Source organism: Leucopleurus acutus, assembly GCF_964270905.1.
Source record: "Leucopleurus acutus genome assembly, chromosome: 20".
Taxonomy (NCBI): domain Eukaryota; kingdom Metazoa; phylum Chordata; class Mammalia; order Artiodactyla; family Delphinidae; genus Leucopleurus; species Leucopleurus acutus.
Window position 1 is genome coordinate 32,932,325 of NC_139162.1, and position 15,957 is coordinate 32,948,281.

Here is a 15,957-nt window from a genome sequence, read left to right on the forward strand (position 1 = left end):
TACTCTTTGCAAAAAGAACAAAAGGCTCTTTAATCACGACCTGGAGCCTCACTCCTTCCCATTGCTGCTCTTCCAAAGAGCGACCTTCAGGAGACCAGATACCTTCATGGCCACTGTTGACTCCACCCTATTTCCACAAAGGGCCAAGTGCGAGCCAAGCACCTGGACCTACGAATAGACACCGGTTTGGAGGATATACAGAATATTGGGGTTTCTAGTTGTGAAGATGGGCCAGGCCTGGGCGTGGGTACAAAGAACAAAAGGGCAAGTTCTTATAAAGAGATCCACACCCCAAGCAGCATGAAGGTGTACTTGTGATTCTTTTGCTGGCTGCTGTTCTATTGTTGTGGATGTAAGGTCTCATGGAATTCAAAGAATATCGTCTTTGGCCATTTTGGCCCAAGTCGTTTCAGTCCTCTTTAATATCTAGAACTTCTCGAGTAATTAAAACACCTGACTGTAGCTGAAATAAAAACTCAGAGGGAATATATGGCTTTGTACCTCATTCTCTCTGTGTTCAAGATAATCAAAGAAAATCAATGCAAACAAAGATTTGGGTGAGAAAATGGGAGGGAAACTCTTCTGTGGAAAGGGAAAGAAAAATAGTCTTTTTGAAGCTTCTTTGAAAGAAAAGAGCCTCAATTTTAGAGGCAACCAGCTCAGTCTTTCACTTACTAGGTGAACAGGCTAATTACCTTTTCTGAGCCTCAATTTTCTCTTCTATAAAATGGGGGCTGATGTGCAAGGCAATGTGAGGATGAGAAGTGATGTAGGTCATGTGTCTGGCACATAGCAGGTAATCGGTACTTGCAAGCCGTTTGCTAACATCGTTTTTAATTAGTAGGCAGAAAACGTGAAAGTGAAGTGCAGCTCCACAAAAACAATGTATTTTGGTTCCCATCTGTCTGCTGATCAGAAAAGCTGGAAGGAGACTTCTTACTGTTCCTGGAGTCTCAGCAGAGCAGCGTGGGCCTCCTGCACAGCGACAATTCTGTGGAGGTGGAGTGACATCTCTAAAACGACTTGATTGACACCTTCAGCCATAAAAATAAAATAAAAAGTAACCTCTGTCTCACTGAGGAATACAGAGAACCCTCCTCTAGATCACCCACCCGAAACACGGAAAGGGTTGGGCTTTGCTGGGAATGAAACATCCTCAAGGTGCATTTTGGGAGTAATCAAGAGAGCACCCTGGTCTTTCCTCGCAGGACTGGCTAGGCCACCCCGACCAAGAGCGGTGCTTCCCCCAGAAAAGCAACCTGGAAAGTCAAGGCCACTGGTGTCCGTAAAATTCTTCCAGCAAACAAGGGTGGATTATTTCAGAGGAATTACTCAGTGCATCTTCTAAAGCTGCATTTCTTAAGATATGTTCCTTAGGTCTTTAGAGATATTAATACTTAGTTAATAAGAAGTAAGTTCTGTCATCAAGTTTGTTTGAGAAACACTCTGTTAAACTTGTGAAACATGTTTCTTTAGTAGAGATCATCCTAGTGCAATTTATATATGCTTTAAAGAACCTAAGGATCTTGCAGAGGGGAATGCAACTTAGATCTTTTCCCATATTTACTTGATCACAGATCCCTTTTCGGGGAGGGGCATGTCAAGGACCACATGATCCCAGGAATACACCTCGGGGAGGGCTGGTATAAGCAATGCTGATCCATCAGACAATTGATTCTTCTCTTGGATTTTTTTTTCTCTTTTTTTTTTTCTCTCTTGGATTTTGAGTGAAAATTTTTGACTATCTTTTATTGTTGTTTATTGATTTACACTTCTAGTTCCCAAAGTGACTGCACACCTTAGTCATTTAAGCATCTTAAAAAACCCATCAACAACAGCTTAAATCCTGGAGCCCTATCCTAGATCCCCAGGGATGGCAGCTCATAGGTCTGTACTTTCAAAATCCTTCACTGGGGAGTCTGGGGCGGCCAACCTGGCACAGTTAACCAAGGCCTGACACTCAAGGGTCAATCCTCTACCCTGTAACATTGACACAATCTTTCATCTTCTTGTCATCACAGACTTCAAGCTGTCGCCATGGGTCTTATCTAAAAGTGAAATGGCAGGTGATGGTGCCAACCCAAAGGGAATTTTGAGGCCTGCAGAGAAAGGGATATTTTCTTTCCTCTCTCCAGACTCAAGTAAGAGCAATCACTGACTTTCTCTAAAACCCATTAATTCTATATTTAGGAAACTAAAAGGAAAGAAGGAGAAAAAGAAAAAAAAAAGCCAACCACAACCTCACACATGATGGAAAAGATTGTAGGTTCCCAATGGCTATGTTGGCAAAATGCAGAATGAGTTGAGTTCTGTGGGGTGTTACCATTCTCATATTGGATTTTTCTTTTCTAAAGTAGGTGAGTTCATTTACCTTGGACCCACATTCCTCCAGACAGAGCAGAGATCTGGTATCTTCATCACCACAAGAGGTAGTACAATCTGGACACGCCAAGTCTCATGTATGCCTGCGAGGAGTTTTAAAAGGTTTTGGTTAGCTCCAATTTTATTAGAACAAAAGCTTTTCACAAGTAAGAGGTTTTATGGGAGTTATTTTTAAAGTAATGTGTTTTTATTGGATTCTGGTAAGATCAGTGAAATCACATGGCATTTTAAAAGATTTTTAAACCAAAAAAAGATGTTCAAACAACTTACCTGAAACACAAAAGCCAGAAAAGTCAGAATAAAATATTTGAATTCAAGGGGGTTAACACCAGGATAAAAACAGTTCTGAGGAAGCAGAAGAAAGGGGTAAAGGAGGACCCTGAACCAGGACAAAGATGAACTGAGTCCAACATCTAAACTGTCGCTCATGTATTAAGATATGAGTACTTGTGTCTCTCTTAGACTCAGTTTCCCCCACAGAAATGGGGATCGCCATTGGTTGTGTTGAAAATTAAAATTATTAGAAAAGAGAACATACTCTTAGTTACCTAGATCTCAAAAGAATAAAGTGCATGCCACACAAAAAACCAACTGGGTGGTGATACTATCAGCAGAATATCAGACACACAAATCACAGAAGATCCAAGTGGGAATTCTACTGTCTCCTGTTCCACCTCCTTTTTGTCTTTGTTTCCTTCACCTTTATTGTCTTCTTTTCTGATTATTAAAGTAACACATGCTCAGAGAAAACAATTTAGACATGTCTAATGCAACCTGTAAAAGATAACCTCCGCTTTCAGGTGAGAAAACAGGTGAAGGGAGAGAGAATCATGACTTGGTCCCATGTTCCACATCAAGGCAGTTGGTTATCTAGGACCAGAAACCATTTATTTCAATAGCTCTAAACCATAGTCTATATCTTAATATGTACTTACTACATACACATATGCATGTTTGCTATGAATTTGTTTCCTACTTTCCTAAAACATGCAGGCATGTGCACACACTCCCCCTCACAACAGACACACACTTGTACAGACACAATGTGATAGTAAGCTTCATAAAGGAATGGCAAGGTCTATGTCTTTTTAATACAGCACTGTAGACCCAGTGTCTAGCATTTACTAGGTACTCAATAAATACCTGAATGACTAAATGAATAAATCTCGGTACAATGCTTTTTCAACCAAACCATGGCTGCCTCATAACGTTTTGATCCAATACAAATAAGGAACTAGATAGATCTATCAATGATCAAGGATAGATCTATCAAACTGCAAAAGGACTCCTCAGAACTCTTCCCTCTAATTATAGAAAACAAACAATTAAAGAGTGAATACTCACCTGTTCCTTAGAAGAATGAATTGAGGCAACTCGGTCTTCTAGAAAGAGAACAATAATGAGCTTCTAGAGACCTGGGTACAGGTTATGTCCATGCCATTGCAATTGTGTAAACTTGGACTCCTGCCCCTCCCAGAGATGATGATGATATTACCTGAACTCTTTCTCCTTGAGTTGGTATGAGGGTTAGTGGATTCATAATTTGGGGGAGGAGCAAAAGTTAGAAGTGTTATATACACACAAAATTTCTACCAAACAAAAGGATCTTTCTGAGACTGCTGTTCTGTCCATTTAGGTACCATGCAGTGATATATAGAAGATGTAAAAATGCTTTCATAATATAATGGCTGATCCACATTTATCAACCACTGATCCATCTTGATAGTGTACCAAGGTGAAATTATGGCATTAAAGAATTTGAAGATTTAAAAAACACTTTTTAATAAAATAAAATAAGAAAGAGAAAAATATTTTCATAAAGTATGGACCCATCTTACTGTAGGTTCTGGTTGTCTTCATTAGGATGTGAAAATCACTCTTTTTTGAAATGAAATCTTCAACGGGACCATCTCCCCTTATAAGCTCTGAAGAAGGACTCCATCTCCTTCCTCCAAGAGGAGATGACCTTCAACTTTGAAATGCCACCTGGTTCTTAAGACCCAACATTATCCAGTACATTATTCAGTACAGATCACCCATTTTGGACACAAATTGAGAAAGGGAAAAGTTGAGCCTAGGGCTGCCATTGCTTGGAGATTCTTAAATGGAGAAAAGATTAAGCTATGTTTAATATATTGACCACCTACCACTGAGAGTACACTGCCTCTACCTTGTCCCATTCCTTTTGAGTAATGGGTCGTTCCACCATTTCCCTCTCTTAGTGGGTGGAATTATAACGAGTCATGAATGGTGCTTACCAAATGTATCTGGCTCTTCACATTGTAGAACTGTGCTTCCTGGCCTCCTGGGGTGTTGTGAAGCCATAGGACCAGTGCCCCCCAAAGAGTTGTGAGGAAAAATGATGTGTATCACTTTGAATCTAGAATTTTTTTTCCCAGATATAATAGAGTTAATTTATTGGTTCCTTTTATGTATTGAATACAGAAAATTTAACAGCTAACAAAAGTATCTTCAGAGATATGTTTTCTCTGCCATGGCACCTAGTGACACTTCTGGTATTAGCCTACATCCCAAAGTATGGACAAAGGGAACAAAGCCCCCAGCTGACCCCAAATGGACATACACAAGACCTTAATTTTGATGTTCTAAGCTACTGAAATTTTAGAATTGTTTGTGACTCCAGCATAACCTAGCCTGTCAACTAAAGCAAATTAGAAAAGTAGAGAATATTTACATCAACTTACCTACAGCCTATACCTATGAGAAAACACTCCAAAACCTAGTGACTTAAAACAACCATTATTCTATTTGCTTATGGTTCTGTGGGCCAGCAATTTGTGTTGGGCTCAGCTGACTGGTTCTTCTGCTTATTCCACCTGAGTCACTTCTACACCTGCAAACATGGGTATATGGGGTGGCAACTTGTTTGTCCAGGGGGTTTCAACAAGGGTGGCCCATCTATGTTCCATGTATTCTCAGTCGTCAGCAGGTTAACTGAGGCTTCTTCATCTAAGCCTCAGTAGAGCAAGAGCACAAGCCGTAATGTCTCCTGAGGCCTATGATAAGAACTTCCACTTTCCATAGAGTGCAGCAAGTCACTAGTCCAGACTCAAGGGAGTAGAAAAGTAAGTTCTACCTATTCATTGTAGTAGCAGGAAAATAATATTTAAAGGGGTGTAAATATAAGGAAAGAAGGAACTTGTGGGGTTTTTTTTTTTTTTTTGGCAATCTATTACATCATCTTATGATTAGAATACTTGCCCAGAAAGTTTAGGCATTGAAACGAAATGTTGTCCTTTTTTTTGTTTTGTTTTAGCATGATCAACAAGATTTTACTGAATAAATATTAGCTCAACAAGACCATTATATCACTGCCCACCCATAGAAAGCTGTCATCACCCAGTCTCCACGAGGCTGCATGGCCTCCTTGTATTACATGCTTCTTTCAACCAGTGGCTACCCTATCTCCCAAGACACCTGGGTCATCTCCTCTGTTATTATTTATACAATGTTTTATAAAACACATCTCTCTCAGGAAGATGACTTGGAAAAATCAGATAAGAGCCCAAGAATCCCCAGTTTCACTTAAGTGGATTGGAATTCCCACAGTGGTTCCCACAACATAGGTCAATGACTGATATCTGAAAACAGTGAAGGCCACAGGGGTAATTTGGATATGATGCAAAAGGAGACCCTCCTTTTGAATGTGGATAACTTGATGAAAACACTGATAAATACTAATAGCTATTTCTGAGTATTCTGAGTACTTAATATTACTGCTACTAAGAGTATTAAAAGCTAAATAAGGCATGTTCTTTCCTAAGAATGAAGTTATATCTTTATCAAAATGTGAGGGGCTTGGATTAGTGGTGAAGGGGACATAGGAAGTCTATGTTGATTCCTTGCTTGTGCAATTTGAACAGAGTTGAAATAAAATCCACTGAAAAAGGATAGTCACCAGAAAGAAAAAATATAAAGTGTTGAGGAGCCAATGGCAGGCCACCTAGCTCCCATCTGAGGCCCACCCACCATTGTACCTTCACCTGTCACCCCACCTGGCTAAAACTCCAGAGTCCATAGGCTCACTCCTCTTGTCCCCTGGATCCTGGGGCCTGCAATGTCTCCACCTTCTAATGTCCAGAGAAGAGCTGAATGGATGGCCAGGTACATGGTTCTCAGGACTGACATCCCAGATCCCGCTTTCCATTGCTGCACAGACAAGGAAATGGGCAAGGGGCACATGAGGACAGGAAATGCTCACTCAGCCGCATCTCTCCTGAAGACTACAGGGAGGCAGCAAGACTCTTTCTCTCTCAAATGGAATGTGAGCAAAATTCCCTGGGGACAATTGGATGGATCAGCTCTAAGAAGTTCCAGAATTTGAAAGGGCAGCCAGTCTCTGGGCTGGTTATGAAGGTTGTAGGAAAATTGTAGTGTCTGCCCTTGGAGTCGCTCCCTGCTGCTTGCCAGTTCTTTTTGCCCTGCACCGTCACCCTGTTTTTTGGTAGTCATGTGGTGACTCTTGAGGGAAGGAAATGAGTCCACCTCTACCAGGAAGCCATCATGAGCTAGACGAGGGGGTTGCAGAGCCTCTCCTACCCCTCATATATGCTCGAATGCTTATTTCACTCTTAGCCTGCTGTAGTTTCAGCCACTCAAATATCTTTGGATAAAATCATAATAGGGTATTTGAGCTGAGACTGGAATTCTGAAATCTTGAGAGCTAAGAACCAAGGATATGATGCAATTTTTAAGTTGCCAACAGATTTCTAGTTCAAAATACTAGTAACTAACTATTTACTAGTCTTAGTAAATAAAACACTAATAAATTCAAAGAATGCTGGGAATAGGAGGAGGGAATCCTTCAGAAGACCAGAACATCCGAGAATTTTCTGGAATATGGAAAGTGTATGGGCTCCTACTGAGCGTATAATAAAAGTGGTAGCTGGAATCCAGAGCATTTAGGGAAAGCACCTGCAAAGGTGGTCAGCGGTGCTCTTGGCAGAGCCCTGGAGAGACTATCAGCTATGTGTCTGTGGGTAAACAGAGCAGAAGTGGCAGAGAGGCAAAAATCAAGGTGATGAATTGAAGTTCTGTCAAGGCTCCCCTCTACCATTCCCTACTAGTATCATAACTGAATAAGTGATGGTTTCACCCAAGACCTGGACTATGGCTCCTGATATGGCTGTCAGTTCCTCTTTCAACATGGAGGAAGGGATAACCTGCTGGTCAACCTGCCTTTCCTAACTTCCCACCCCATAGGTCAAGGTTCAACGCACTGCCATACCATTCAAGGAAGGGTGTGTTGGAGAAGCAGAACTGTGTAACTGAAATGAAAATCCATGCCACCTACTGTATGTCACCCAAGTCCATAATTGACACACATAAATGGGAACCAAAGATCAGGAGAAGGTGGAGGATCCACTGTGGGTAACTTTCAGCCCAAAACAAACACAAAAAATGACCCTGCAGAAAACAGAAAATTCAGGAAACAGCAGAGAAGTTCCAAAAAAAAAAAAAATCTATTAAGTATGCTCAGAGATATTTAAGATCCATGAAAAAGAACAGGCCACTCTGAAAATAAAGCAATCAGAGGATTAAAAAAAGTGCTTTGAAAATAAACATATGATAATATTGTGGATGTTTGTGCTTACCTACTGAGCATCTATTCCATTCTTACTCTTTCCCAAAAGAACCCCCGTTTTGTTGAGGTGTCCACTCATCCCAGGGATTCCATGTGACTCAATAGGCACATTTTGGTTATTACAAGAAGAGGGTGGGAGGCAAAGGGGATGGAGGTAGAGTGGGCTAAGAAATGGTCCCTAAAGATGTCCATGTCTTAATTCTCAAAGCCTGTGAATATGTTACCTTACATGGTAAAGAGACTTTGCAGATGTGATTAAATTAAGGATCTTGAGATGGGAAGATTGTCCTGGATTATCTGGGTGAGCCATTGTAATCACAAGTCCTTATAGGAGGGAAGCTGGAGAGTCAAGATGATAGTAAGAGATGTGACAATGGAAATAAGAGGTTGGAGTGATATGAAGAAGGGGCAAAGAGCCAGGGAATACGGGTGGTCTCTAAAAGCTGAAAGGCAAGGAAATACATATTCCTCTGAAGGCTGCAAAAGGAGGATGGCCCTGCCAGCACCATGATTTTAGACTTCTAACTTCCAGAACTGTTAAAGAATACATTTGTGTTCTTTCCAGTGATTGTTTGTGGTAATTTGGTATAGTAGCCATAAAAAACGAATATAGGAGATGTTATTGAACTTTAGTGGGCGGATATCATAGATGCTACTTGCCCTGAAATGCATGAGCAGTTGCTTACAATGAAGCACCATCTTGACCAAAATGGCAATAGCGCCAAAGCTGAGAAACTTTGGGAACTACTCAGAAATATCTTTTCGCCTTTGTCAGTGGTTGGATCAAGAATGGGTACATGACAGAGTTCAGGTCAAAGAGCCATAAAGAGAGTCTGGCTGAGTTTCTATGAGGTCTTCAGAGGTCTCCTCCTCTGGAAAGACATTAACAAGGAAGCATACATACCAAGTTCCTCCTAGAAGTCATTCTCCAGCCATGATGGAAACTGGCTTTAGGATAAAGCTATGTAGATAACAGAACAAAGAGGGAAAGAATTCAGATCATCATGACATGGTTGAACAGGTAAATCAACCAATCCTGAATTCTGTCCCACATCTGAACCTACAGTTCTACAATTGTTTTTTTTAAAAGACCGTATTGCTTAAGCCATTTGAATTTGACTTTCTGTTGCAGAAAATGTGTTCTAAGTAATACAATTGCAAAAATATCAATAGAAGTGTTAAAGATGACTCCCCAAAAGAAAAAGACACAAAATGAGTGAAACATTCATAAATTTAAGCTAACAACATAGACGGTCCAACACATGCAGAAATGGAGGTGTAAAATTAACCAAAGAGTATGGTTATACAATGGAATATTATTAGGCAATAAAAGGAACAAAGCACTAGTACATGCTTCCATATGGATGAATCTTGGAAACACTATGTTAAGTGAAAAAACGAGGCACAAAATGTTCCATATTATATGATTCTGTTTATATGAAATGCCCTGAATAGGTAATCTATATAGACAGAAAGTAAATTAGTGCTGGAGGTGGGGATGGGATGATGAGAAAGGATGGGGAGTGGCTATAATGGGTAACTGTTTACTCGGGGGTTTTTTGAGATGATGAAAATCTTCTAAAATTGATTGTGATGATGGTTGCACAGCTTTGTGAATATACAAAAAAAAGTTGAATTATATAGCATATGAGTTATATCTCAGTAAAGCTGTTAAAATAAATTTTTAAATATTTTAAAATGTTTTACACACAAAAGTCCATACGTAGCAGAAACATCAAATACGGAGCAGGACTGAAAAATGAAATTCACATTTCTACATTTCAATATATTTTTATAAAAATGTACAGAGAGTAGAACTAGGTTGTCTACAATGTATAAGATTCAAAACTGCATCTAGGGCTTCCCTGGTGGCGCAGTGGTTGAGAATCTGCCTGCCAATGCAGGGGACACAGGTTCGAGCCCTGGTCTGGGAAGATCCCACATGCCGCGTAGCAGCTAGGCCCTTGAGCCACAACTACTGAGCTTGCGCGTCTGGAGCCTGTGCTCCGCAACAAGAGAGGCCGTGACAGTGAGAGGCCCGCGCACCGCGATGAAGAGTGGCCCCCGGGGGCTTCCCTGGTGGCGCAGTGGTTGGGAGTCCGCCTGCCAATGAAGGGGGCACTGGTTCTTGACCCGGTCCGGGAAGATCCCACATGCCGCGGAGCGGCTGGGCCCGTGAGCCATGGCCGCTGAGCCTGCGCGTCTGGAGCCTGTGCTCCGCAACGGGAGAGGCCACAACAGTGAGAGGTCCGCGTACCGAGAAAAAAAAAAAAAGAAAAGAGCGGCCCCCGCTCACCGCTATTAGAGAAAGCCCTCGCGCAGAAACGAAGACTGAACACACCCAAAAATAAATAAATAAATTTATTTACAAAAAAACCAAAACTGCATCTTATTTGTTAAACCGATATGGGCCATTGGAAGAAAGGCTCAAATAATCTGAAAATAAAAAGAAATTGAGCCTAGAATTTTATAATTGGCTAAACTACAAAAATGATTAGTGTATGTGTGGGGAGGGGGTAGATATCAGACATGCAGGGATTTAGAGTTTTTCCCCACACATCTTTTCCCAAAATTTACTTGACAGTATAATGCAGGAAACAGAAAAGGAATAAAAGAAAACATGGAATTCAATCAACAGGAGATCTAACTGAAGACTGAAATGAAGAGAAATCCCAGGATGAGTTCTATGAAGCAGTTCTCAAAAACAATATATCCAAGTTTGAATTCGCAGTCAGAGGGCTACTAGAAAAGCTTTCAAGAAGAAAGTGGGTTCATTGTTCATAGTGTGATTAAGTAGTTAGACAATCTTGATTAAGACATAAAGGCATAATTTTGTCAACCAGAAAAAAAAAATACTCCAGGAAGAAAAATACAAGAAAATTCTCTGTGTAAGTAAAAGCAAACTAAAAAGTGGCATAAATTGAAGTAGCAGAAGGAGGTGTACTAGTTTCCTACGCTGCCCTCACAAATTACCTCAGACTTAGTAGCTTAAATAACAAAACATACTCTCTTACGGTTGTGGAGAGCAGAGTTCAAAATCATTCTCCCTGGGCTGAAGGCAAGATGCCATCAGGGCTGGTTCCTTCTGGAGCCTCTAGGGGAGAATCCCTTTCCTGGCCTTCCCAGCTTCTAGAGGGCACCTGCATTCCCTGGCCCATGGCCCCTTCCAACATCTTCAAAGCCAGCAATGTAGCCTCTTCAGTCTCTCTCTGACTTTCTGTTTCTGAAGGGGATCAGGATATGTCAACCCCAAGTAGATTACTTTGTCATAAGAATTATTTTGTGCTGAAAGCATGTGAATTCCTGAAATCACTTATCTGCCTAAAAGTAGGTATTCAATTGTCATAAATCCCTTCCTGGGGAGCAATCTTCTCTTCTTGGAGAGAGGTTGGCAACACAACCAGGTAGACATCTTCACAAACTATCATAGGTATCATCTGTATTCCTAAGGACCCATTTAACTTTCCAAAAAGTCACTTGCTTTTTCATGTGTCCTTTCTCCTCCTCCCTTTCCCTACTATGTTCCAGAGCCTAAATTGTAACTACCCCTTTAAGTTATCTCTGGGTACTCTTGTGTGTATGCACCATCATGCACATGCTAATAAACTTCTGTTGGCTTTTCTCCTGTTAATTTGTCTTTTATCAGGCAATTTGTAGGGCCCTAGCCAGAGAACTTGGAGGGTAGAAGGAAAAAGAATTTATCCTCTTCTACATTTCAATCATCACATCTTCTCTGACTCTGATACTTCTGTCTCCCTCTTAAAAGGACACTTCTGATTACATTCGGTCCATGTAGGTAATCTATAATCCAGGATAATCTCCCTATGTCAAGATGGTATCTTCTTCCAGGTAAGGTAATACATTCAAAGATTAAGGAATTAAGATGTGGACATCTTTAGGCGGTCTTCTTCACATAGGGTGAGAAGGGAGAATTCATGTGACTGATGTTAGAGACATTTTCTTAAAATCAGTATCACTACAGTTTATGAGGTTTCAACCTATAGAAAAAAACACTGATTAATGATTATAGTTATAGGACATAAAGTGTTAATAAGCCTAGGCAATGTAAAAATAATGATATGGATGACAGAAATTAAAGAAAGTGGAAGTGCTAACTTCATCTTACAAGGGGAAGAGGTGAGATATAGGTAATGTTATTAAATTAAGAAATAGAACTATATTATCTAGCAGTTATAAAGCTCTCCAATAGGAAAACTTGAAATAATTTAACTAACAAAATTGGGAGGAGGACATGGGGAGAATGAATTCAGACCCTCATCTTTCTTATCAGGAAGTCAACAGACACGGCTCAGAATTGATTGACCAAGAAGTAAAGCTGTATTTTATGTGGACATGTGAAATTAACTGAGGAAAACTAAAAGCATAAACAATTAAATATGGTTAACTCTGTGGGTTGGGGACAAAAATATGGAGGGTGGAGGAAAGGAATGCTTTGCTTTCCATTTTATACCCGGATGTTCCTCCCAGAACATCCGGGGAAGGGGATTATTTTGCAGCTACTGGGAGTACTGCCTGCAGGCAGTCCTCAGGTAAAGAAAGCTGCCTTACCCAAGTTCCCACCTCCTACTGCGGCACCCTACATAAAATGGTTGGTCTGGGGCAGCAAGTCCCATGCAGAACAATTCTTAAAGGTCATGCCAGTTTCAAGGCTCCCCATGGGGTCATTGAACCATTGAGACAGCATTGCAGCCCGACCACCCCTTCTGCCCCAGAACTGCTCCCATCCTTTCCCTCATGCATGGATCCCAAGTCTTCCCTAATAAACTTCCTACTTGCTGGTCTCCTATAGGGCTCAAGCTGGGGTAGATCCTTTTACACTAATTTTTTAAAACTCTGCCTAAACTACTTTTTGTGTCAGCACAGAGCCATGAGCAGACTCTTGTTTGGTCTTTTCTAGAAATGAAGGTCCATTTAAAATTTGAGGGAAGATTGAATCTTGATTTTGGGAAAAATACAGTAAGGGACTGTTGCCCACGCCATTCCACCGACTTCTCTCATCTATAATGGAGAGCTTTAAAACAATGAGGAGCTAAAATGTTTTGCACGGTAATGGAAAACACTGTCTTTTTGGAGTGTGTGTGGCCATGCATCTTCTCAGTACACTTAAGTGCAGGGTTTTTCAACTGCAGGGCTTGTTAGTGGGTTTTAAATTCAATTTAGAAAGTCAAAACCCAACATTTTTCTCAAAGGAACAAGAGTGTGTTGTTAATCTCTGTCCAAATGTATGAACATATAGAAATTATTGTCAGAAGTATCTCATGCCATGGGTAACTGTATGGTCTTAGTCATAACTTCCAATGGTTTCCCACAACACATAAAATCAAATCCCAAATCCCAATCAAATTTTACCAGGTCCTACAAGATCCCATCTCCACCTATGTCTTAACTCACACTATATCACTTCTCACCCTACTCATCACTCTGGAGTCACACTACCTCTCTGCCATCTCTGGAGCTTACAAAGCTGATTTCTGCCTCAGGACCTTTGCACCAGCAGTTCCCTTGTTTGAAATGCCTAAAATTATCTTCCCTTGAATCTTTGTTCTATCTTGTCATTCAAGTCTCAGCTCAAATGCCTCCTCAGCATAGAGACCTTCTCTTTTCCATCTAATATAAAGCAACACCCTCTTCCTTCTTTTTTACATCACTCAACTTTATTTTCTCCAAAGCGCTTACCGCCAACTGGAGTTATCTTGTATATTTGTTTACTTGCTTGTTATCTACTCTCCTTGTCCTCCTAGAAGGTAACCTTCCTAGAGCAGGAACTTCTTTGTCTTGGCCCTGCTGTCTTCGTAGCATCTAGGACAGTTCTTGGCCCTAGTAAGTGCTCAAGAAATATTTACTGAATAAGCAAACACTGTAATAGCATCTGAATTTGGCATGTTTAGGAATGCAACCCCAAATTAGAGTGAATGCTCTTTATTTTTAATGAAATTGGGAGATAGAGTCACAATTTTGAAATAGTTCTAAGTGTTGACAACTTCATTAAGTGATAATTAACTTATACTGAGACACAGAATGCCCTGGCTATCCTGGGCATTGAAAGCTGTGGTTCTTCTCCCCAGGGGAAAAAATATGCTTGTATAGACACAGAGTATGGTGCATACAATTCCAAGATTTCTTCCCCAAGTTGAGGAGACCTACTTTAAAGACTGGAGTAACTGAAAGCCTTATTTTTTTTCCCTTGATGGTTAACACCATTTAAAGTCTGGCTAGAGCAGTATGGAGTTTCCTTAAAAGACTAAACACAGAGCTACCATGTGATCCTGCAATCTCATGCCTGGGCATATATCTGGAGAAAACCATAATTCAAGAAGAGACATGCACCCCAGTGTTCATTGCAGCACTATTTACAATAGCCAGGACAGAGGAATGGATAAAGAAGATGTGGTATATTTATATAATGGAATATTCCTCAGCCATAAAAAGGAAGGAAATAATGCCATTTGCAGCAACATGGATGGATCTAGAGATGACCATGCTAAGTAAAGTAAGCCAGACAGAGAAAGACAAACACCATCATGATATTGCTTATATGGGGAATCTAAAAAAAAAAAAAAAAGATACAAATGAACTTATATGTGAAACAGAAACCGACCTACAGACAGAGAACAAACTTATGGTTATCAAAGGGAAAGAGGGGGACGGATAAATTAGGAGTTTGAGATTAGCAGATACACACTACTATGTATAAAATAGATAACCAACAAAGAACTACTGTATCGCACAGGGAACTATATTTAATATTTTGTAATAATCTATAATGGAAAAGGAGCTAAAAAAGAATATATATATATATATACATATGTGTGTGTAGATATATATAAATACATATGTGTTTTAAATATATATATAAAACTGAATCACTTTGCTGTACACCTGACTAACACAACATTGTAAATCAACTATACTTCAATAAAAATAAATACGTTTAAAAAAAATCTGGCTAAATGGGTGTTTCCTCATGGAACAGGGGAGACAGGGCTGAGCCGGCAGGAAGATCGAAGGGGTCACCTACTCTAACCCCTTGCCGAGCATGACTGCTCTTCTGAACAACCTCAGCTGCTCAACGATCTTATCAACTGCCCTCCCGGCCTCGGTTAACCTCTCCAAAGTGATATTAGTCCCATCTCACGCAATTACCTTTAAATGTGTCAGTCTCCTGTACTTCACTATAAATTCGTTAAGACAGATTTACCTGCAAATCACTTCAACATTGATGAAACAGATACTAAGGCACTGGGCTCAGAAGTTTACATCAATAAACTATCTTAATTTTCTAAAATTTAGTACTCATCACAATCCTAAGAGATGTACCCTAGCATGTATTTGCCCATTTATTTATTATTTTACTTTCTTCATTAGAATTTAGGTTTTGTGGGACCATCAGTTACAAGTGAGTGCTGTAAATAGAGTTGGATAAGTGAATGAATGAATGAGTGCCTATTCCATGCCAGCTACAATTCTAGGCACTGGCAATACAGAAGAGAACAAGATAAGAAGGCCCTTGCTCTCTTAAGGTAGACCCGAAAAAGGCCCTAAGTGAATAGGTAAATATTTTATTTCAGATGATGATCATTCCTCTAAAGAAAAAACAGTAAGGAGAGTTAATGAGCTTGAGAATGACTTGTGGCAGGAGGTGGGGAGTTAGGGGAGCCCTCTCTTAAGCAAAGATTGAATCATGAGAAGAATGTAGCAATAGTAAGATTCCAGGGAAGAGGATTCCAGAAGGAGGAACAGCATGTGCAAAGGCCCTGAGGTAGGAGTTTGTTGTGGCCAAGAAGCAGAAAGAAGGTCACTGTGTCTAGATGTGTGGGTGCCAGCTCAAGTTCAGAAGAGAGGAGACACAGGCAGGTGCCTGATCATGTAGTGTAAGCACTCTGGGTGTTATTCTGGTGCTACTGGAAGCCATGGAATGGTTTAAATAGGAGAGTGGTCTAATATCTTTA